At 43.6% G+C, this 24,943-nt stretch overlaps 1 pseudogene across 1 annotated transcript in view; it reads left to right on the top strand.

Moving 5' to 3' along the window:
* LOC144806610 (uncharacterized) overlaps positions 1–4,525 on the top strand; it is a 69,410-nt pseudogene extending 64,885 nt beyond the window's left edge. Inside the window, exon 3 of the transcript XR_013605851.1 lies at positions 210–4,525. The product of XR_013605851.1 is annotated as an uncharacterized LOC144806610 (transcript). The remainder of the gene's footprint in view (positions 1–209) is intronic.
* The last annotated feature ends 20,418 nt before the right edge of the window (positions 4,526–24,943 follow it).

A 24,943-nucleotide genomic window follows, 5' to 3' on the forward strand; every position in this document is an offset into this window, starting at 1 on the left:
AGAAATCTTTTAAGTGCTCAAAATGTGAGGATGACATTTTCTCGCCAAGATAGTATACACTAAGGAAAAACCTTACAATTACTCTAAATGTCAGAAACTCTTTTGGCAGAAATCTGATTCACTAAAGAGAATTAATACTGGATAAATCCTTTAACTAATCTGAATGTCAAAAAAGCTTTATTTGTAAAAAACCTTTCTTAACATGCAAGAGCACAAATAGGGGGAAACCTTTACAGTTCTCAGATTACCAGAACCGTGTTTGTTATGAATTCTCTCACTCAGCATGAGAGAACACATGAGGGGCAAAAACCATACCAGTGCTCTGAATGCAAGAGAACTTTCAGGCACAAATGCAGTCTCACTGAACACAAGAGAACTCACACTGGGGCGAAACCCTATGGGTGCTCTGAATGCCACAAAAGCTTCAATAGGAAAGGCAGTCTCATTAACCATGAGAGAATACACACTGGGGAAAAACCTTATCAGTGCTCTGAATGCCACAAAAGCTTCAGTAAGAAAGGCAGTCTCATTAAACATGAGAGAATACACACTGGGGAAAAACCTTATCAGTGCTCTGAATGCCAGAAAAGCTTCAGTCAGAGATGCAGTCTCACTCGACATGAGAGACAACACAGTGTGCAGAAACCTTATCAGTGCCCTGAATGCCAAAAAAGCTTCAAACTTAAAGACAGTCTCACTCGACATGAGAGAACTCACACTGGGGAAAAACCATACCAGTGCTCTGAATGCCAGAGAAGCTTCAGTGTTAAAGCGCACCTTACTCAACATGAGAGAACTCACACTGATGAAAAACCTTATAAGTGTTCTGAATGCCAGAAAAGCTTCAGTCAGATATTCAGTCTCACTCGACATGAGAGACAACACAGTATGCAGAAACCTTATCAGTGCCCTGAATGCCAGAAAAGCTTCAAACTTAAAGACACTCTCACTCGACATGAGAGAACTCACACTGGGGAAAAACCTTACCAGTGCTTTGAATGCCAGATGAGCTTTAGTGTTAAAGATAGCCTTAGTCGACATGAGAGAACTCACACTGGGGAAAAACCTTATAAGTGCTCTGAATGCCAGAAAACCTTCCGTCAGAAAGGCAGTCTAACTCAACATGAGACAAAACACACTGGACAGAAACCTTATCAGTGCTCTGAGTGCCAGAAAAGCTTCAGGCTTAAAGTTTGCCTTGCTCGACATGAAAGAACTCACACTGGGGAAAAACCATACCAATGCTCTGAATGCCAGAGAAGCTTCAGCATTAAAGGTAGCCTTACTGAACATGAGAGAACTCACACTGGGGAAAAACCTTATAAGTGTTGTGAATGCCAGAAAAGCTTCAGTCATAGAGTCAGTCTCACTTACCATGAAAGAAAACACACTGGGGAAAAACCTTATAAGTGCTCTGAATGCCAGAAAAGCTTCCTTCAGAAAGGCAGTCTCATTCTACATGAGAGACAACACAATGGACAGAAACCTTATCAGTGCTCTGAATGTCAAAAACATTTCAGGTTTAAAGTCAGTCTAACTGAACATGAGAGAACCCACGCTGTGGAAGAAACCATACCACTGCTCTGAATGCCAGATGTGCTTTAGTGTTAAAGGTTGGCTTGCTTGACATGAGAGAACTCACACCGGGGAAAAACCTTAAAAGTGTTGTGATTGTTGGAACAGCTTCATTCAGAGAGTGAATCTCATTTGCCATAAAAGGAAACACTCTGGGGAAAAAGCTTATAAGTGCTCTGAATGCCAGAAAAGCTTCAGTCAGAAAGGCAACCTCACTCTGCATGAGGGAAAACACACTGGACAGAAATGCTATCAGAGCCCTGATAGTCAGAAAAGCTTCTGTTGTCAATCCATTCTCTCTGTGCATGAGAGAAGCCATACTGGGCTTAAATTGTGCCTCTTTTCTGAGTGCCACAAAAGTTTTAGTCTGACTACATGAAAGAGCCCATGCGAGCGAAGTACCTTATCAGTGCCCTGAAAACTGGAAATACGTCTGTGAAAAAACTACTGTTTTATACTGCGAAAGAGCATACACTGAAGAAAAAACAATAACCGAGACCAAACTGTAGCTCTACGCTTGCAGAGGCATGTCACAAAATGCAAAGGATGAACAACTACTTTTCAGTCCAAGGGGAAAAAGAAGAAACAACACATTAAAAGCAACGTGCAAGAAAACTGGACCAGAATACAAATGCCTGTAAGAGAGCACAAGAATATAGTACAAGGTACATTAAACTCTTAAAGCAATTTAGTAGCTACTCCGAGTGAAAGTGAAAGTCATAGCTCAGAGTAATAAAGTCTGCCCAATTATTTTCCGTCTTAAAGCCTCATCGTCCGGACACAAGGGATTTATTGCAACTCAGTAAGTTAATTGAGAAAAAAAACAATGCATTTCCATACTAAACATTCAGAGAGCAGGATCATTTGAAGAAATCAATCCCATGCTGACAAGTAGCAGATGACTGAGCGGCTATGCATTGAGCTGTTACATCTTGGTTGGAGAAGAGAGACCAATAATGGTTGTTCACAATAGTGGCGTGAACATAAAATGGTTACTGTGCGCACAGAAAAAACTTGTAAATCAGGAAAAATAAATTACGTTCAAAAAACAAAACTTCTCCAAGTACTAGCATGCTGACAACAGACAGTTTAATCTCTGTGTTCCTGACTAGTGGCCAACTCGTGGGCCTGACGGTATTCCAATTGAGTTTGATAAAGTTTTTCTTCACACACTGTTGAATGTTTGCGACAATTGTTTGTTCAGTAATAGATTGATACTATTTGGGTTCTTTTGTTGAGGCACCAATTATTGTCCTAGCTAAACAGGATTAAGACCATAAACATGCAATTCATTTCAGCCCTTTTTGTTTTATTAAGCAATACTGACAAAAATGTTCGCAAATAGGGGCCCAGCTTTCCAAACATGTGTAAATCCGTTAATCACAAAGTCACACCACTTGTGCAATATATTAAACCCATTTTACAAGTTGGAATTGTTTTCTGATTCTCAAAATTGGTTTTGCGATCCATTCTGAATCAAAATGATATGTATCAATAGTTTATGACTGCCATTTTAGTCGCAAGCCATTGATCAGTTGCCCAGACCTCAGGGGAAGTGGTAACAGATTTGAAAAGTTGTCCCCTTGGGCCCCATTGTATTTCCACTCAGAAATCTTATCATAAGATATTAAATCATAAACAAATTGCAAAATATTGGTTTGTAATTTGAAACCACTGCTTGTGACCTGTCTCTTAGTGCATTGGACCCATACACTTTTAAAAGTGATCTGAGCCAGTTTTTCTTATGATCAATTCTATATTTAGAGACCAGATTATCATCCAGTAACACCACTGCTTCCCAACCGTTTTTATACCACAAACTTTGGCGACCCACCTAGCTTTAATGGATTGTTTCTAAATGTCATGACCTTGACCTAGCCCTTCAATATCGGACTGTGGCCAAGATAATGATCTTCCCATAGACGGTGAACTGCACTGGAGTCTGAAGCTGGAACACTATTCCAAGTGGGGTGCTGGCCTGTGGCATCCATACACTAAAATTGTAAGGCTTCTGAAAATGTTGGGGTTGATACCAATGATTTTAGGAAATTTGAGAAACCCCTTTGGCGGCAGAGTATGGGGTAAGACCTAATAGCTAGTTTTGTGTTAAAATGAGGCTTTGTGATGCAGTTAGACTCCATATATATGTGTATATTTTATAGTTTTGTCTGGTGTGAACACGGCCCAAGTGCATTGGAGCACTTGACATGAGCACCAGATTACACTACAGAAGGTCAGATTAGTTTTATCATAAACACGGAAGATTAAGTAATTTGCCCAGAATTAAAGGACCTTGAGTCGACACCAGGACACAAACCAGGTTCCCCAGAACCAAAATTGGCAGCTCTAGTAGTTTGGTCACATATATATTTCTCAATTTATGACAAAGTCATACACATGTCGAATGGTTGTCTATCATGTATAGTGATCACAGTTTGTTTTGAAATGGCTTTGTGAAGTAAAATACCTGCAGCAACTAATACTGGAAGGTGTACCTAGAATTTTTCTTGCGAATACTTGTAAATGTTTGTTTTAAAACTTATCTTAGGTGTATTGTTCAGCACTTTTGCACTAGTGCACAACCTGGGCTAATCATTTTAAATATGACTTACATATAGATCAGAACTTTCGCGACTTACCAATTATCGGCTCAGACTCACCAGTGGGTCCCGAGCCACAGTTTGAGAAAAGCTGCACTAGACCCATTTGTAATGTATAAGTCTAGGCTGGTTCATTTTCATCATTTATGAGTATTTTTGCACTGGTTGCAGAAAATGTTAATTATACATTTTTATTTAAAGCAATTTATTTCACTTTGACACAGTTTTCCCAACTGTTATAGCAAGAGGAACTAAGTTGTGTTGTGTATTTGCCCCTCCTGCATCCATACTAGGTGCTGAATTCTTGCATTGTTTCATCCATAAATCTTATGTAAATTAAGTTATAATATGTGGGGTAATTAAATGAGACACTGATAACTTTTTGTTGGTCATTATTGATCCTACCACTGTAATTCCGAACATCTTGGAACTCTTTGTTTTGTATTCCAGAGTTTCAGTTTATGCTTCACATTGAAAAAAAACTAAATGTTTTTAACTAAATATGTATTTTACTACTAGCTTGTTTAAAGGTATTGATTTGATATAGCTTCATTCTCTTTATATAGCTTCATTCTCATATATTACCTACTGGCGGTCGCCAGTAGGTATATATAGTTAGGATTTTTTCTCTATGGGATTTTTGAAAATTCTATGTCTAATAACTTTGGCGTTTGTGGACGGAATTGGCTGAAATTTTCAGGAAAATGGCACATTTTGTTTCTGAGCAGCCCTTGAAAATTTGGGGGGGGGGTTCGTCAAGGGGGGGCCGAGAAAAAAGGGGGGTCCCAAAACGTGTTTTTAACATTGAGTTTTCCATAGGGCGGTTGGCCTCACTTTTAGCCCGAACGGCTGAATGGATTTGCACGAAACTTGGCAAAATTGTAGGGACTGGTAGCCCGATGTGCCTTTTGTAGGTCTCAATATATGTGCTCCAGTGGATTTTGAGAAATTAACGTTTAAAAAAAGATATATATCTGTAACAGCGGACCGGGCAGCGCTCCAGTACGCGTACTTTTCGCGCAACGGAGCTTTGTGAAGCGAAGCTGATTGGTTCTCCGGCGTCTGTCAACATTCCAAACAGTCCGTAGCGGCCGCCATCTTGTCTCTCGGTAGGATCGAGAGACAAGAGGAGGCCAAAGCGAAGGGGCAAATGACCATAAGGGGGAATAGTAGATCCTCGCTGACCCCCTACGTTTGATGTGGAGGTTTTAAAAGGGCCCCGCGGAGAAAAAAAAAAATAATAATAATAATCGAACGGCTGAATGGATTTGCACGAAACTTGGCAAAATATTAGGGACTGGTAGCCCGATGTGCCTTTGCTAGGTCTCAATATATGTGCTCCAGTGGATTTTGAGAAATTAACGTTCAAAAAAAGATATATATCTGTAACAGCGCTCCGCTTCGCGTACTTTTCGCGTTACGGAGCTCTGCGAAGCTGATTGGTTCTCCGGCGTCTGTCAACATTCCAAACAGTCCGTAGCGGCCGCCATCTTGTCTCTCGGTAGGATTGAGAGACAAGAGGAGGCCAAAGCGAAGGGGGAAATGACCATAAGGGGGCATAGTAGATCCTTCCTGACCTCTTAGGTTTGATGTACCATTTTGCCAAGTTTGGTGTAATTCCGTTCAGCCATTCAGGCTGTAGACGTATGTAAATGTCCTATGGAAAATTGCATGGGGAAAACACATTTGAAAGTGTTGAAATTTAGAACCAATTAAAATGTTAGTTTGGTTTTGTATTTGTGTGTGATGAAAGTTAATTGGTTATGTATATATGTCAAATGAGAGGAAACCACAGCCATTTTGTGATACTACTGTCTGAGGTACATTTGTGAGGAATTTTTGGTGGTGAATTTCTGGTGTTTGATTTACACAGTACTAACACTTCTCCTACTTTTAAAAAGGTGAGTTGTTAATTTGTAAGGGGAACTATGTTGTACACTTGAAGATAATTTGAAAAATGTTTTCTGTTATTTATTTGCAGTCCTTCTGTTATACTAAATACTTGATAAAGTTAGTTTTATATTATGTATTACTAAAAACGATAAATGAAAGTGATTATTTTTTTCTGCAATTTACAGCAAGCAATTTCAAAATAAAATGGCTCACAATGAAGAGACCGTGGCAATTTCGTTTGAATTGTCCACTACATTGATTGAAATTGAGAGCACCAATAATGAAATATTGTCACAAGGAGGAGATGACTTGTATGATTCCATTAGATTGATTGAAATGGACAGCACCAATAATGAAATATTGTCACAAGGAGATGACTTGAATGATTCCACTACATTGATTGAAATTGAGAGCACCAATAATGAAATATTGTCACAAGGAGGAGATGGCTTGTATGATTCCATTAGATTGATTGAAATGGACAGCATCAATAATGAAATATTGTCACAAGGAGGAGATGACTTGAATGATTCCACTACATTGATTGAAATTGAGAGCACCAATAATGAAATATTGTCACGAGGAGATGACTTGAATGATTCCACTACATTGATTGAAATTGACAGCACCAATAATGAAATATTGTCACAAGGAGGAGATAACTTGAATGATTTTTTGGATCAATCTGTTGATGGCGAATTTATCGAATGTTTGGAGACCATAGAGTTACAAGAATCATCATTGCAGACTTTTCATGAGGAAATTACTGATGAGGACATGTTACTAGTTCTTTCAAATTTAGAAAATTCTGAAGAATAAATTTATATTTAGAAATCAAAAATTGTTTGAGACATTATTCATTTTTATTTTTAATTTATGAGGTTGTAGCGAAGTGATTGTAGTATAAAATGAGACTTATAGTATAGAGTGCAACATTTTTATGTTACATGGTAAGTTTACTCATATTTACTTCCCTTCTGCCACTATATTATCTCCAATGTGTATTTGACATCTCTTCTTCATCTCCGGCCTCCTTTCTCTCACTGTGTGTCTCCGATGCATCTTATCGCTGCTATTTTGTGTAATTACAGAAGAGAGTAAAATAAAATAGTTCGGAACGTGAAAAGGGGGCAAAGTAGAGTACCCCTCACCCCCTAGGCCTTCTCAGGCGGTCCCAAAAGGATCAGTTTCTGCTTTCCTGAGAGATTATGGTATGAGTTCCATATACCACAATAATTTGCATTACAACATGCAAGATATCTATCTCCTATTACCAACTTTGAGATATTCGCGCTAAGCGCGAATATCTCCAAAACGTAACACCTGCCCTGAGCAGTTCTTAGCCATGTTATCCATTGGGAGGTGGATAACATGGCTAAGAGCATTAGCTCGGTAATGCATGAATATCGCTGACTTTTTAGCGATATTCATGCATTGCGGCCGTTTATTATCGCATTTGCGATAAACCTTGATAATAGCAAGGTTTATCCTCGATAATTTCTGACGATGCTTAGCGGTAAAAAATTCGTTGGTAAGCATCGTTAGCGATAAATATCGCTTAACTTTGGTAATATGCACCAACGTCTGTTAACGTTCGATTCGAAGGAAATGAGGAAGTGTTGAAAAACATTGTCTGCGCCATCTTGCCTTTTTTGAAATGCCACACTTTTGTCGTGCACGGCAGCCATTTTAGATGCCTTGACCAGACCCACTCTCTGCACGCTGTCGATTCGTAGCATGGCTCCCCACCCTCGCAAGCATCTTCCCCAGGCACTGGTCACCCCCGCTCTCTGTCTTATGCATCGGCAATAAACCTCCCCACATCTGCGCTGCTCTTCCCTGAAAATCACACTCTGTGCCCGCCCGACACCTCCCTTTCGCCCTATTCACTACCGCACCCTCTGACACTCCTCTTCCTCTGTGTCCGATTGTCCAGGCTATCACCTAGCCCTGCAGATGTAGTTTATGGCCCCAGCTGTAAAGAATCACCCCTCTTCAAAGGAGTTATAGTAGATCAAGGCCCACACCCGATGAGATCCGTCACACCACACGTGTTCCTACTATCTGAAAACCATCCTGTATTGTGATTGGGGAGGGGACCGAGCCTGAAGCGGAAGATTCCAGGAATGACTCTTTGTACATCAAAGTTTTTACAATTATGTGTCACATTAAAAATATATAGCACTCCAACAAAGTAGTAGGAATATAAAACTTTAATAACATATAAATATATACAACAAAACAAAAACAGTAAAAACATTTAAACAACGAAGAGACCGTGGCAATTTCTTTTGAATTCCTGATGAGGACATGTTACTAGTTCTTTCAAATTATGAAAATTCAGAAGATGTTGCCTGGGGGTGGGTCGTCAGTAGCAGTCTGTTGTGCGAATAGTTCCAAGGCAGCAGAACGCGCTGAAATCTAGATGGCACGAAAGTGATGTCTAGTAAGTTGCCGCCCAGCAAATAACGGCGTGGGGCGCCGCGGGGGTGAGTGAGTCCAGTAGGCACCACAGCTATTCTTACCGGCATTGCAGAATTACTGCTGGGGACAATGCCTGTGCTGTAGCAGGGTCACAGCAGAAACAAATAGGATTCTGTTGAAGATGTTGTTGGTTTTAAATTTGAAAACAGTTCTGGTGTCAACTGCTATGCTAATGTAGTGGTTAATGTTTTGTTTTCTCTAGAAAATGTAAAAGAGGGGGAGGCAGTCCAAAGTTCCGTTAAAAGGGCAAAGGAAAGGATCGGTGGTTTGAACTATCAGTCAAAAAGGGGAGGGGGTGCAACAATTTTTCCTACCGGGTCACACTGTGCTTTCACCGGAACTGAGGTCTGCAGGATTCTAGTAATTCAAAGTGAGGCTGGCGCCAGCATGGGAGCGCCGACGTCCCGCGGATACAGTTTCGTCACTCCACGGGCGATCATGGCAGTCATTCCCCATCGGGGGTCGGAGACTCCCGCGGCTCCTCTAGAATCTTCAAGGTCGTGGAGGAGTACGGTGGTGGAGTCAACCAGTGACCGGGCCATTTCTTTATGCTGGGCCCGCTCTTGCCAGGTCGACCGCCATTTTGAGAGTTCGGTAGCTACTGGCGATCGCGGGGTCAAATGAGCGGACGGGCTCCACCCTGCCGGGCGAGACGTTGCAGCATGGCCACAGTGGAAGAACCCTTTTCCGGGCGCCTGGAGCGCTGAGGGTGCAGCTGGGAAGCCTCCACCTGGGGAGGCGGGAGAGGCCTGTTCGCACCGTCTCTCCCTCCCAGTGCACCCCACGGCGTCTCGCTTGAGATTTGTTATGGCCGGACCAGGCGATGAGGACGAGGGGGGGGGGGGTCGGAGGCATGTGCAAGACATCCCCCCCCAGTGTTGTCGCAGCCATTATAAAAGAAAGAAGAAGTGTCCCGTCCGTCTTCGGGCCGGGCTTCCGGTAGATGTCGGCCGGACGCCCCTGGCTCTGGCCCCATGAACGGGTTTCTTGGTTTATCGGCTGCAGCCGGATCCCGTCGGCCTCGGCCCCCTGACCGTTGGTGGCCGGACCGGAAGAGCATGTGGCGGGAGTACCTGCAACTCTCAAGGGCCACCGCGGCCGGACTGGGAGAGAGAGGGGAGGGTCGAGGAGACATTCCCCCCCCTGCAACTGTTCAGCGTTGTAAAGGCAATCCCCTGGCCGGGTCCCGCTGGCCTGGGCCTCTCCTCCGGCTACACCCTACGTTAGGATCTCCTGGCCGAGGCGTGGCAGCAGGACCTGCCTTATATGGGCTGCTCCCGGCTGGGCGTAGCCGCAACCCTGCCCCACCTTGGAAGTTTCCAGAGTGGGGGCGGATGTTCTACTGACTTGCATTTTCCCTAGTCTATCGATTTTTTTGGCGTGGCAGGCGGTGGGACAGCGAGGGGTGATTTGGTTTCTCTTACTGTTTTTCTGGTCTCTCACCACTGGCATATTTTAACGTTTTCTTGTTTCTAGGACATTAATAGGTTTTATCATTACGTTATGTTATCGTTTCTTTGTTCGTTGTTTAATAAAAGTTCATGTTCATCAGTGGCCTACTGATTTTCGTTTTCCTATTCTTTTCTTTCCAGGTTGTTTCATGCTAAAGTTTCTGTTAACAGGATACAGTGATCACTTCGTTATTATTGCATATGTCCTTTTCACTAGGGGTGCTCTCTGGTCGGGCCAGATGACGTATCTCTAATAAATGGTCGGGGTGAAACAGGTGCATCAATCAGTGGGGAGTAGATAGGCATGACAGATTACAACGGGGGAGAAAGGTCCGCATTACGTACCCTTTCACTACTTGCAAAGATTTTCCTACGTTTATTTGCAAACAGGGAATACCTCCAAAAAGAACTAATTCCCAAACAGTCAATGTTCGGACAATCAATCAATCAATGAGGAATGAAATAGGTACGACGTGTTAAAGGCTTGCGTTACCTACCCTTCACTATCTGCAAAGGGAGAGAGAATATTCCTATTCTTCCTCGTTTGCAGGCAGAGAAGATCCTTAAGAGAACCAACTTCGAACAATTCAATGCTCGATTCAAACAATCAACAAGGGGTACTGTGAACACAAATGAACGCCGCTTATGTACATACGCATTGCTATTTTCAACAGGTTGTTCCTAATGTTTCTATTTTAGCGAGGTCAAAAAGAGATCCCATTAGTGGCCTACTGATTTTGTTGGATTCCTTTTGTTTTTTTACACGATTTTTCGCTATCTGCAAAGACTAAACAGAGTATTGCGACTCTGTGCTTGTTTGTAAATAGAGAATGAACCAAAGAGAACAATCAATCAAATGGAGAGAGAAGCAGGCACGACGGATTACAAAGGGGGCAAAGGGCTGCGTTAACTACCCTTCACTATCTGCAAAGAGAGAGTAGTCCTAATAGAAATGAGGGGTGGGGGGCAGCATTCAAAGCAGATCAGTGTGCATAAACACGAAAATGTTTTTACTTACCACGTACTTGACATTCGACAGCTTATGATATTTGCTATTAAAAAACCATTGAAATTCACTGAAAAAACCATAGGTTATAGACCATATATAGTTAGGAATTAGCATTTACAAAACCTTGAAAATTCACTGAAAAAACCATAGGTTATAGACCATATATAGTTAGGAATTAGCATTTACAAAACCTTGAAAATTCACTGAAAAAACCATAGGTTATAGACCATATATAGTTAGGAATTAGCATTTACAAAACCTTATTTTACTCACACAAAACCATTGAAATTCCATATATAGTTAGTTGCACTAACTATATATCGCGCACCCGCAATCCACTGCTGATGATGTCACATATTACATCATTCATGACATGGTCAGTGACATCACTGATGATATCACTGATGACATCTCAAATGACATCACTGATGACATCACTGATGACAACATCCAGTGACTGTATGTTTCTGTAAAGTTAAAATGTGTCTTACATATTGAAGAATGAGTGGAAGTATAAGTGTCTGGACAAAGGATTTAGTAGGTGCATGACTGAATCTATGAGTGAGTGATTAAATGTGTCTCACTGAGTGCATGGGTTAGTGACTAAAGTGTCTTAATTTGTGCATCATTATGTCTGTTGTTCTGTAAACTGCTGCATGTGTTGATCAGTAGCTATATGATTAACTATATGGGTTACTGATTGATTGTCCAAGTATTTGTATGGGAGACTGAGTGTGTGTGTGGCTGGCTGGGAGGTGTGTGACTCTGTGCAGATCAATGTGTACTTGTATCAATGATTGTATAACAAGGTAAGTATGTGTTAGTATATGTTTGAAAATGTAAGGTGCTCTATGTTTAACTGTATAGACAAGAAAATGGAAGTGTCATTGATTCTTTACAGGACTGACTAGGTGTGTGAGTAACTCCATGGATGAGTGGGAGACTGTGAGTGTTTGTATAGGTGTATGAGTGCATATGATAGTGTTGTAAAGATGAGTGATTGTATGTATGAATGATTGTATGGGTGAATGAGTGAAGGTGTGTGTAGACGTAGGAATCAGTGAGTGCGTATGTAGTAACTAGTATTGGTGTGTCAATGGTTTCAAAAATTATATTCTGTATTTAACACTGGGTGAAACAGGTTATATTAAAATGTGAGGAGATGCATTGTATTGTCACATGAATGATATCATCAGTGATGTGGTCATTGATGTCAAATGAGATGTCATCAGTGATGTCATCAGTGATGTCATTTGAGATGTCATCAGTGATGTCATCAGTGATGTCACTGACCATGTCATGAATGATGTAATATGTGACATCATCAGCAGTGGATTGCGGGTGCGCGATATATAGTTAGTGCAACTAACTATATATGGAATTTCAATGGTTTTGTGTGAGTAAAATAAGGTTTTGTAAATGCTAATTCCTAACTATATATGGTCTATAACCTATGGTTTTTTCAGTGAATATATATATATATAAGAATGAAGCTATATCAAATCGATTCCCTCAAACAAGCTTGTAGTAAAATATATATATAGCTAATGTAATATTTCGCCATTATATATCATCATGTGACTCTTAGTACAAAAGAGCGGACACAATGCACTTTGCTTTTTAGACTGTTTTCCTACTGTGACCAAGGCTGTTGCCGAAACGCGTAAGGAATGAAATCAGTGAGCTGCTCAAAACCGCTGTGATTAAAGCTCTGCTTCCAGAAAGGGCATCTGTGTGTTTTCTGTCGGCGGTGACGATGGACAGGCTGCCCTGTGCTCGTTGTTTTAGAGGCCGCCCTGCAGGGTCGAGGCTCCTTGTACTTGGGGACTTGTTTTTGCATATATATGGACCAAACACATCGTAAGATGGTACCGCTTCATCGATGATTTATTCATCGTATGGGACAGACCACTAGAGATGGCTAAAGAATATATCAAGATTCTGAATACCAATATGGTTAATCTTGAATTTTCTGGAGAAGTCAGTAAACTATCTAGATCTTAACATTTATGTAGAAAATGATAATTTGAAGACCAGACTTTTCCGTAAAGCCACTGCGGGGAATTCTGTCCTGCAAGCATCTAGTAGCCACCCCACTAACTTGGTGAGAAGTATCCCCTATGGGGAACTCCTGAGAATCAAGAGGAATTGTTCTGACGATAGTGAGTTTCATAGAGCTGCCAGAGAAAGCATACAACGTTTCCTAGTACGAGGATATAGCCAGGAAACTTTGAGTAAAGCCTATGGAAAGGTTAATGTGATAAAAAGAAAGGATCTGCTGAAAGATAAAATTGCATCTATGAGCGACTCCGGTACTAGTGATGGTAAATTCCGTCTCATCACTACCTTTTCTAGTGATGCAGGGAGTCTAAAAAGGGGTATGATATATGTTAGTCCTCTTTTGATGTGGACGAGTGCTTCGAAGACTGTAAGGCTGCAGAAGAAGGGAAGTACCCGAAACGCGTCCATACATCAGTCTGATGCTTAATTGTCTGGCGAGGGCATTTGTTCTTACCAAAATAAAGCTTTTGGGGTAAAAGCTCTTTGTGCCCGAGTGCGTCTCAACTGTTGGACCAACCCCCTGAGCATGATATATATATATATATATATATATATATATATATATATAAATGGAATGTTACACTAGATGAGAAACAAATTATCGAACTGCCACTAAAAAATGATGTTAATTAGTATTTCGACAGTTTTCATGCTGATGTAATGAATATAAACACAATAAGATGGCGGTGCACCTGTGTGATAAAGGCTATGAGTGGTGGCAGAAACGCGTTACTGCGTACTTTTGCCAAGTACAATAAAACGAAATTGCTAGCAGTATCCTGTGTCTGCATGAATCCTATGGGAGGTGACACACGCTGATGATTTACTGTGTGCCTATAAATTTGTATTTATTTAATGTAGTTCAATTATGTAATTGTTTTAATGTAATTTCATTTTCATTTTCATTAAATTCCATTTTAACTTAATACAGATCTTTTACAACCGTATACGCTATCCATCCCTGAGCCCTAACACTCCCTACTACACTTTTACAGTACAGATCTCTAAGCCGTAACAACTGGCAGTTCAGCTGGAAGCAAACAGGTCCACCCTGCATGAACCCATGGTCAGACCTGGGGATTTAGCATCCGATCGTTGGGATGCAAGAGAAACTTGGAGTTCCAGTCTGCTACGTTGTTCCGACCCTGAAATTTTTTTGTTACCACTGCAATCCTGTGGCATAGGCGGAAGTAGCATAAGTCTTTGGTGATTTCCGACAGCATACAATATCTGGTTCTGCTTAGCTTGTTTATATAGTAAATAGCTGATATGTTGTCCATTATCAGAAGAATGCAACAGTTGGTTTTTCAGGGGCACAGCATTTTTGTTGTGAAGGAACCTGCTAGAAGCTACAGACTTGGCTCCCCAACACCATCAGCTTGCATCTGATTCGATCATCAGATCCAGGAAGGCCTGAAAATGGCTCCAAGCCTCCATGTGTTGCAACCACCAGGTTTCTTCTACTCTTGCTTCCTGAGATAACGGGATCTGTGAGTTGTAAGTCAGTCCATGACAAAGAAAAGGGGTCTGTATTGCAGAGGACCCATGGAAATCACCTGAACTGAGGAACCCAAAAGAACCACCAATCTGGCAACGTATTTCAACAAGACAGTCTGTTTGCTCAACTCAGGTCGCCGCTCCCTCCCTCATGATCGTCTTCAGCTTTTGGGAGGGAAGAAACAGCTGAGTCTTGACAGCATCCACCTGGAATTCCAGAAACTCCATTTGTTGCAAAGGGGCCATAACTGACTTGTGACTCAGCCAAATCCCAGTTCTTGCAACAACTTGATTGTGTAGGCAATATGTTGGAGGAGAACCCTTTGAGTCTGAGCAATAATGATCATATAATTGCGATAGACGATCACTCTCACACCCTTCTCCCTGAGCGTTTCAACCACCGACTTGGTGATGGCACAAGGAGCTCAGGGCACATCAACGGGAAGGGCAACATATTCGAACTATTTAGAATGCCATTGAGATTGCCAGAAACTACAGTGGAGGGCGAAGATGGATATCGTAAGGTAGGTGTACTTGAGGTCCAGGTGGCCCATCCCGTCCCTTTCCCGAAGCATGTCTCTGGAAGATGGATATCTTCCATCTTGAAGTGGTGATAGACCACCAATTGGTTGAAGTGTTGCAGATTGATGGCTAGCCTGTGCCCCCCTCCTTCTGCTGTACCAGGAAGATAGTGCTGCGAAATCCCCAGGGGTGAGAAAAAGAGAGGACTCTAGACGGCTTAAGGGTCTATAAAACTCACCTGTTGTTGGGAAAAGTGGAGCCGGTTAGGTATTCTGCTCTGGGAGGGCACCTGAGTAAGTTCTATTCTGACGCCTTAAACTGTATTGAGCATCCAAGTGGTGTTGGAAATGTTGGCCCAGTTGTGTACAAAATAGCCAATTCTGCCCCCCAAGAGTACAAAAGAGGAAGGAATAATTGTTAGCTATAAACTGTGTGTGGCATTGGTCTGGTTTTCTCGGTACGAGCCTCTGTTCAAGTCATTCCTGAAGCCAGCTCAGAGTCATCATGCCAGCATCTGCAAATGGGGGTGGGGTCGCACACTACTCACACACCGGCAGTATCGCCCCTAAGGACTATGGTTAATGTACTTACGTGTTCCGCGATGCATCTTCTTTCGATTCTCTGCTATCTTCGCTGTCTTCGCCATCCCTGGACACGTGTTTCGGGGTATCACCCCTCGTCAGCAGGGATAGGCCGTGTTCTGGGGTTGCCGGTGGCTGCCAAATATCTGCCAGGTTTAGTACCACTCAGGCGCGCAGGTGCGGGGTCCCAGGCTCGTCAGCCAACTGCTCAAGGGAGCTTTAACATTACAAATGGGGGTGGGGTCGCACACTACTCACACACCGGCGGTATCGCCCCTAAGGACTATGGTTAATGTAGTTACGTGTTCCGCGATGCATCTTCTTTCGATTCTCTGCTATCTTCGCTGTCTTCGCCATCCCTGGACACGTGTTTTGGGGTATCACCCCTCGTCAGCAGGGATAGGCCGTGTTCTGGGGTTGCCGGTGGCTGCCAAATATCTGCCAGGTTTAGTACCACTCAGGCTCGCAGGTGCGGGGTCCCAGGCTCGTCAGCCAACTGCTCAAGGGAGCTTTAACATTACAAATGGGGGTGGGGTCGCACACTACTCACACACCGGAGGTATCGCCCCTAAGGACTATGGTTAATGTAGTTACGTGTTCCGCGATGCATCTTCTTTCGATTCTCTGCTATCTTCGCTGTCTTCGCCATCCCTGGACACGTGTTTCGCGGTATCACCCCTCGTCAGCAGGGATAGGCCGTGTTCTGGGGTTACCGGTGGCTGCCAAATATCTGCCAGGTTTAGTACCACTCAGGCGCGCAGGTGCGGCGTCCCAGGCTCGTCAGCCAACTGCTCAAGGGAGCTTTAACATTACAAATGGGGGTGGGTCGCACACTACTCACACACCGGCGGTATCGCCCCTAAGGACTATGGTTAATGTAGTTACGTGTTCCGCGATGCATCTTCTTTCGATTCTCTGCTATCTTCGCTGTCTTCGCCATCCCTGGACACGTGTTTCATGTGCTCTTATACATGATGACAAGTATAAGAGCCTCCTTGGTCAGAAACCTGCTGATCTTGCGAATTCTGCGGAGATGAAAAAAGCAGGAAGAGGTAACTGCATTGATTTGAGGCTTCATTGATAGGTCTTTACAAATGATGACGCCAAGACTCTTCACCGAATCGGCAGGACGAGGAGGGGAACCCAGAGAAGAAGGCCAGGAGCTAGCATTCCAGGGGTTGGCAGGCCCACCCGTAAGGACTAGCTCCGTTTTGTCGGGGTTGAGCTTCAACTGGCTGTGGTACATCCATTCACTAATAGAAAGCATGATGGATTGGAAGTTAGTACGGGAAACAGGGGTGGAGTTGAGGGTGAAAACCAGCTGAAGGTCATCAGCATAGTTGAAGATGGTAACCGGGCTATTGCAGAGGGAAGCTATCAGGGGTTGCATATAGAGGTTGAACAAAAGAGGGGATAAGGCCGAGCCCTGAGGGACTCCGCAGGACAGACTAGAGTAAGATGCCGCAAAAGTGGATAGGTGAACCGCCTGGGTGCGCTGATGCAGAAAGGATCTGATCCACCTTAGCGCCAATCCCTGGACACCAGCGTTATTGACACGGTCAATCAAAATTTCGTGATCGACCGTGCCAAAGGCCGCCGATAGATCCAGTAGCACAAGTGGCTGTAAGATGTTTTTATCGGCGCCCTTCCTAAGCTCATCCATCACAGTCAAAATAACTCTTTCCACATTTATCAACAATGAAGGCAGATATGTCTTTGCTGAGGGCTGCCTGTATGTATGTATTCTTGGGATCTATTTACATGCCAAACACAGACCAGCCCAACTCCTGAATCTCCTTGTGAGATGTCCTGGTGCAATAGACGGGTATGCCATGGATATAAGGGAGAGACTACAGCAGTGTCCTAGATATCCATCTCAATCTGCCACACTCTCCTGTCCCCCAGGCGGCAATCCATCTCCGTGATTAACACGTCACCCCGCTGGGCCCGAAACGGGGCACTGTCAGATGCCTGGAGAGTGCACAATCCTACCTTTATACAATATTGGCACTACTCAGCCCCCGCGCTACTTCGTGGGCTCTGTCCCTTTCAGAGGTGGCAGAGTGGGCTAAAGAACGGTGATGGATTAAACCCAGATCTGTGACTGGGGGTGAATGTTTTACCATTGTGCAACATTCCGTCCATCATCTTGTGTGTTTTGCTGTTCACCCTATGTGGGCAGGGTATGCTCAGACGTGAGTCCCTTGCTCCCTTTGCCACTGGATTCAAGCAAGCCTGGCTGAAGACGGCTGACAGCCAGAAACCGGTCCTAGGAAGCTTGTTTCCGGTTCAGGAAAGACATGGCTTGGCAGTTCGGGCTGGACTGTTCCCATGACGCACAGGGTCAGACTGATTTGCATATAGCCATGTCTGAACTGGGGTGGCAGAGTGGGCTAAAGAACGGTGATGGATCAAACCCAGATCTTTTGACTGGGTGTGAGTGTTTGATTGGTTCTGATGCTCCGTCCATCACCACCCCCTTTTGTACAGCTTTTGGCCGCCATAAGTGTGGCAGGGTATGGTCAGATGTGAGTCCCTTGCTCACTTTGCCACTGGATTCAAGCAAGCCGGGCTGAAGACGGCTGGAATGCCAGACACCGGTCCTCGGAAGCTTGTTTCCGGTCCAGGATAGGCATGGCTTGGCAGTTCGGGCTGGACTGTTCCCATGAGGCACAGGGTCAGACTGATTTGCATATAGCCATGTCTGAACTGGGGTGGCAGAGTGGGCCAAAGAACGGTGATGGATCAAACCCAGATCTTTTGACGGGGTCTGAGTGTTTGATTGGTTCTGATGCTCCGTCCATCACCACCCCCTTTTGTACCGCTTTTGGCCGCCATAAGTGTGGCAGGGTATGCTCAGACGTGAGTCCCTTGCTCACTTTGCCACTGGATTCAAGCAAGCCGGGCTGAAGACGGCTGGAATGCCAGAAACCGGTCCTCGGAAGCTTGTTTTCGGTCCAGGGAAGGCATGGCTTGGCAGTCGGGCTAGACTGTTCCCATGAGGCACAGGGTCAGACTGCTTTGCATATAGCCATGTCTGAACTGGGGTGGCAGAGTGGGCTAAAGAACGGTGATGGATCAAACCCAGATCTTTTGACTGGGTGTGAGTGTTTGATTGGTTCTGATGCTCCGTCCATCACCACCCCCTTTTGTACGGCTAGGGGTAGACTGAGACCGCCTCTGATTGGCAAGGCAGGCAATCTGCCATTGGCCGATGGGCCTCTGCCTGAGGCCAGTTAGCGGGCCGGTGTTTTGGTCTAGTAAGGACTGGTGTACCCCGTGAAAAGCTGTTATGACCCCATGCATGTGAAGTCAGGCCAGAGGGCTAATGTCAGAGGCAGAATGACAGTGGGATGCTCGGCTGTCACAGCAGGAGGTGTGACTGCCCTCTGGCTCCCTCCAGGTGTGACAGAGACTGCAAGGAGCTGCTGATGGGAAGCCATTATCACTTACTATTTTGAGGTATATGGGTGCATCGTCTTCCTTATTCAATATTGATTATTATTATTATTATTATTATTATTAAAAACTCTTCTAGAGCGCGTAGTCACCCGTAGGTATCCCAGCGCTAAGAACCCTACCCTGAACCTGACATGGGGGGGCCAGACGGAAGGGGAGTGAGGAATGGGACGGGGATACAGTGGTTCGGATAGGAAGGGATCATTAGGGAAAAAGAAAAGTCTTCAGCTGCTTCCTGAAGCGGAGGTAGTGTGGTTCAGTTCTCAGGTCGTGCGGGAGTGCATTCCAGAGGCTTGCGGTCTGGACTGTAAACCGCCTTCCACCTGTGCGTACCCTCCTGACTCTAGGAGCGCTGATGAAATTCTCCGTGTCCGATCTGAGGGATCTGCAGGATTTGTAAGGTTTGATAAATTTTCTAAGAATGGGAGGGCCTTGATTTTGTAATAATTTGTGGGCTAGACACAAGGCTTTAAATTTAACTCTCTCCCTTATAGGAAGCCAGTGGAGGAGTTTCAATGCTGGTTTGGCCGAGTCTCTGGCAGGGGTTTTAGTGAGAATCCGGGCGGCTATGTTTTGGATTCTCTGAAGTTTATTCAGTGTTGCTTCCGGGGCGCCCAGATATATCACATTGCTGAAATCAAGCCTAGAAATTATCAGGCCTTGTATAAGCAGTTTTTGGGAATTGGGTGGCAAAAGGGGCAGGATCTTTCTCACTGATTTCAGCAAGCCGAAGCATGTCCCGGCTACTTTTTTTGCTTGTGTGGAAAAAGACAAAGTAGTATCTAGCCACACACCTAAGCTTTTTACTTCTTGTTTTGGTTCTGGAATAGGACCCAAACAATCAGGCCAGATATCTGGGGGGAGAATGATTCCTTTTTGACCAAGAAGAAGGACATCTGTCTTTGTTCCGTTTAGTTTCAAGGCTGAGCTGTTCATCCAGTTTTGAACCTGCGTAAGGCAGTTAAGTAAATCTGCTGGTTTTCGATTGGGATGGGATAGTGATACCACTAATTGTGTGTCGTCAGCATAGCTGACGACGCTCACTCCGAACGGGGTGATAACCTCCTCCAATGGGGACATGTAGATGTTAAATAATGTGGGGCTCAGGGAGGAGCCCTGAGGCACACCACATTGGAGGGGAGTTTCGGAGGAGCAGGTGTTGTTTTCCCAGATCTGAAAAGTACGCTGGTCCAAGAAGGATGTGAGCCAGGATAGGGCAGAGCCTACCACACCGACTCTTTCGAGCCGTTTAATGAGGAGTTGGTGATTGACGGTATCGAAGGCCGCACTCAGGTCGAGGAGGATCACTGCCACTGATCCTCCCTCGTCTAAGAGTGTCCTGGCCTCCTCTACCGCCGCCAGGAGGGCGATGTTGGTGCCCTGCCCTGGCCGGAAACCTGTCTGATATACAAAGAATAATTCAAGATCTTGGACTGTGATTTTAAGTTATCCTTTTATTCATGATTTTCATCATTTTTTCAAGATGTTGCAATATTCGGTATCTGATTATCGACAGCTGACACGTGTTTCACCCTTGCATGGTCATCAGGATCAGGGCTTCCTCAAGGCTTTTAAAATTGGTTCTTATTTTGTTTTTCTATTTCAGGTGTAACTCATATTTTCGCTTAGCTCAGTTAGTCAGAGGTAAAGATTTGGTTGCAGTCTGTTGCGCTGCTTCCTTGTCTACAATATCCCAGTTAGCAAATGGTTCTATTTGTATTTATATTGTAAATATAAATACATATTTATATTAATATATATATATATATATATATATATATATATATATATATATATATATATATATATATATATATATATATATATTCACTGAAAAAACCATAGGTTAGAGACCATATATAGTTAGCTGGACATTTTATTGACATAAAACCAATAAAATTCCATATATAGTTAGTTCCACTAACTATATATCGCGCACCCGCAATCCACTGCTGATGATGTCACATATTACATCATTCATGACATGGTCAGTGACATCACTGATGACATCACTGATGACATCTCAAATGACATCACTGATGACATCACTGATGACATCTCAAATGACATCACTGATGACATCATCTAGTGTCTGTGTGTTTTTGTAAAGTTTAAATATGTTTTACATATTGAAGAATGAGTGGATGTATGGAAGACTGAGTGTGTGTGTGGCTGGCTGGGAGGTGTGTGACTCTGTGCATATCAATGTGTACTTGTATCAGTGATTGTATAAGAGAGTAAGTATGTGTTAGTATATGTGTGAAAAGTAGGTGTTCTGTGTTTAACTGTATAGATGAGGAAATCGAAGTGTGATTGATTCTTCACAGGACTGACTAGGTGTATGAGTGCATATGATAGTGTTGTAATAATGAGTGACTGTATGTATGAGTGATTGTATGGGTGAATGAGTGAATGTGTGTGTAGACGTAGGAATCAGTGAGTGCGTATGTAGTAACTGGTATTGGTGTGTCATGATGTCATCAGTGATGTCATTTGAGATGTCATCAGTGATGTCATTTGAGATGTCATCAGTGATGTCACTGAAGTATGGTGTTCTGTGTTTAACTGTATAGATGAGGAAATGGAAGTGTGATTGATTCTTTACAGGACTGACTAGGTGTGTGAGTAACTCCATGGATGAGTGGCAGTGTGTGAGTGTCTGCATAGGTGTATGAGTGCATATGATAGTGTTGTAATAATGAGTGACTGTATGTATGAGTGATTGTATGGGTGAATGAGTGAATGTGTGTGTAGACGTAGGAATCAGTGAGTGCGTATGTAGTAACTGGTATTGGTGTGTCATGATGTCATCAGTGATGTCAGTGGAGATGTCATCAGTGATGTCATCAGTGATGTCATTTGAGATGTCATCAGTGATGTCATCAGTGATGTCACTGACCATGTCATGAATGATGTAATATGTGACATCATCAGCAGTGGATTGCGGGTGCACGATATATAGTTAGTGCAACTAACTATATATGGAATTTCATTGGTTTTATGTCAATAAAATGTCCAGCTAACTATATATGGTCTCTAACCTATGGTTTTTTCAGTGAATTTTCAAGGTTTTGTAAATGCAAATTCCTAACTATATATGGTCTATAACCTATGGTTTTTTCAGTGAATTTCATTGGTTTTTTAAAAGCTAATATCTATAGCTGTAAAATATATTCTTTATTACGTGACGTTTCACGTAGCCACGTGAGACGCCTCATGACACGTCGCATAACCGTGACGTATCGGCTCTGCAGCGCAAACAAAACCCGTAACGTAAGCGTGCCGGAGCACGCTTACAGATATATATATTTTTTTTAACCTTAATTAGACAAAATCCACACGTGCACATATCTTGAGGCCTTGCAAAGGCACATCAAACAAACAGTCCCTACAATTTTGCCAAGTTTGCTGGAAATCTATTCCCTAAATTTTTTTTTTACTGTTTCTCTTGGTTTTCCCCTTGTTACGCTTACCGGGACGCTACCCGGTACGCGAACCGGACGCTCCAAAAACACAAGATGGCGGACTCCCGTTACGCTGCCGGTTAGCTGCCCGGTTCGCGTACCGGGAAGCGCCTCTACCGCGAAAAATCGCGGGGGACTTTAATATCCCCCTCATCAATCCTAGGGGGTCAGGAGGGGTTTACCTTGCCCCCTTTCCTTCATTTCCCCCTTCTTTTTTCACCACATCTTGTCTCTCGAACCTACCGAGAGACAAGATGGCGGCTGCTCCGGACTGTTTACAATGTTGACAGCTACGCTGCCGGTTAGCTGCCCGGTTAGCAGCCCGGTGAGCTGCCCGGTTCGCGTACCGGGACGCGCCTCTACGGCGTAAAATCGAAAAAAAAAAGATTTTTTTATTTTTTGCCCCGCGGGGCACTTTAATATCCCCATCATCAATCCTAGGGGGTCAGGAGTGGTCTACCTTGCCCCCTTTCCTTCATTTCCCCCTTCGTTTTTCACCACATCTTGTCTCTCGATCGTACCGAGAGACAAGATGGCGGCCGCTCCGGACTGTTTAGAATGTTGACAGACACCGGAGAGCCAATCAGCTTCGCTTCGCGAAGTTCCGTTACGCGTCAGGTACGCGAACCGGGGCGCTAACCGGAGCGCTGTCACAGATATATATATTTTTTTAAACGTTAATTTCTCAAAATCCACTGGAGCACATATATTGAGACATAGCAAAGGCACGTCGGGCAAACCATATCTACAATTTTGCCAAGTTTCATGTAAATCTATTCAGCCGTTCGAGCTAAAAGTGAGTCCAACCGCCCTATGGAAAAATGAATGGGAAAAACGCGTTTTGGGACCCCCCTTTTTTCTCGGCCCCCCCCTTGACGAAACCCCCCCAAATTGTCAGGGGCTGCTCAGAAACAAAATGTGCCATTTTCCTGAAAGTTTCAGCCAATTCCGTCCACAAACGCCAAAGTTATTAGACATAGAATTTTCAGAAATCCCATAGAGAAAAAATCCTAACTATATATACCCACTGGCTATCGCCAGTAGGTAATATACATATATAAACATATATAATCTGCATGCATACATATACATATATGCATACATATGCATGTTATTTACATGAAAGTTTTAAAAACACTAATAAAAGCAAAGCTAAAAAGCCACCTCATTACAAACAGAATGGCTTTAACTTAAACGAGGGCGAGATCTATTGCATTTTCAATGCTTGTTTACTTTGGTTCTATCAAGAAGGCATTCAGATGTGTCACACATTTGCCATAAATTCTGAATGTTAGCACTCTAGTTGCTTATTAGATCACTGTAGTAAAGCTAGTGCTCACCAGGGAAGTCTGCTGCTAATCATGGTTTGCAGCCATTTTCCCGCATTTTTTATCCCGCAGACTTTCAGTCCGCATACCATTATCCCGCAAGGTCATTGACCTCGCATACCATTATCCCGCATTTTTTCAAAACGCATGTGCATTTATCACGCATGCCTTTACAAAGAATTACGTTTTAAAGGCATGTATGATAAATGCATTTGCGTTGTGAAAACCACGATGACGAGAGAGGTAAGTGGGTTTGTGTTAATTTTTTCGTGGGTTAGTGATTGTGTAGTGTAGTGTAGTGTTGTGTAGTGTAGTGTTGTGTTGGTGTAGTGTAGAGTTGTGGTGGTTGTTTAGTGTAGGGTCATGCTGGGGGTAGTGTTTTAGGGTTTAGGGTTGTGTTGTAGTGTTTGCGTAGTGTAGGGTCATGCTGGGGGTAGTGTTTTAGGGTTTAGGGTAGTGCTGTAGTGTTTGCGTAGTGTAGGGTCATGCTGGGGGTAGTGTTTTAGGGTTTAGGGTTGTGTTGTAGTGTTTGCGTAGTGTAGGGTCATGCTGGGGCTAGTGTTTTAGAGTTTAGGGTAGTGTTGTAGTGTTTGCGTAGTGTAGGGTCATGCTGGGCGTAGTGTTTTAGGGTTTTGGATAGTGTTGTAGTGTTTGCGTAGTGTAGGGTCATGCTGGGGGTAGTGTTTTAGGGTTTTGGGTAGTGTTGTAGTGTTTGCGTAGTGTAGGGTCATGCTGGGGTGTAGTATTTTAGGGTTTAGGGTAGTGTTGTAGTGTTTGCGTAGTGTAGGGTCATGCTGGGGGTAGTGTTTTAGGGTTTTGGGTAGTGTTGTAGTGTTTGCGTAGTGTAGGGTCATGCTGGGTTTAGTGTTTTAGGGTTTTGGGTAGTGTTGTAGTGTTTGCGTAGTGTAGGGTCATGCTGGGGTGTAGTGTTTTAGGGTTTTGGGTAGTGTTGTAGTGTTTGCGTAGTGTAGGGTCATGCTGGGGGTAGTGTTTTAGGGTTTAGGGTAGTGTTGTAGTGT

Source organism: Lissotriton helveticus (genome assembly GCF_964261635.1).
Source record: "Lissotriton helveticus chromosome 1_1 unlocalized genomic scaffold, aLisHel1.1 SUPER_1_unloc_9, whole genome shotgun sequence".
NCBI classification, from domain to species: Eukaryota; Metazoa; Chordata; class Amphibia; order Caudata; family Salamandridae; genus Lissotriton; species Lissotriton helveticus.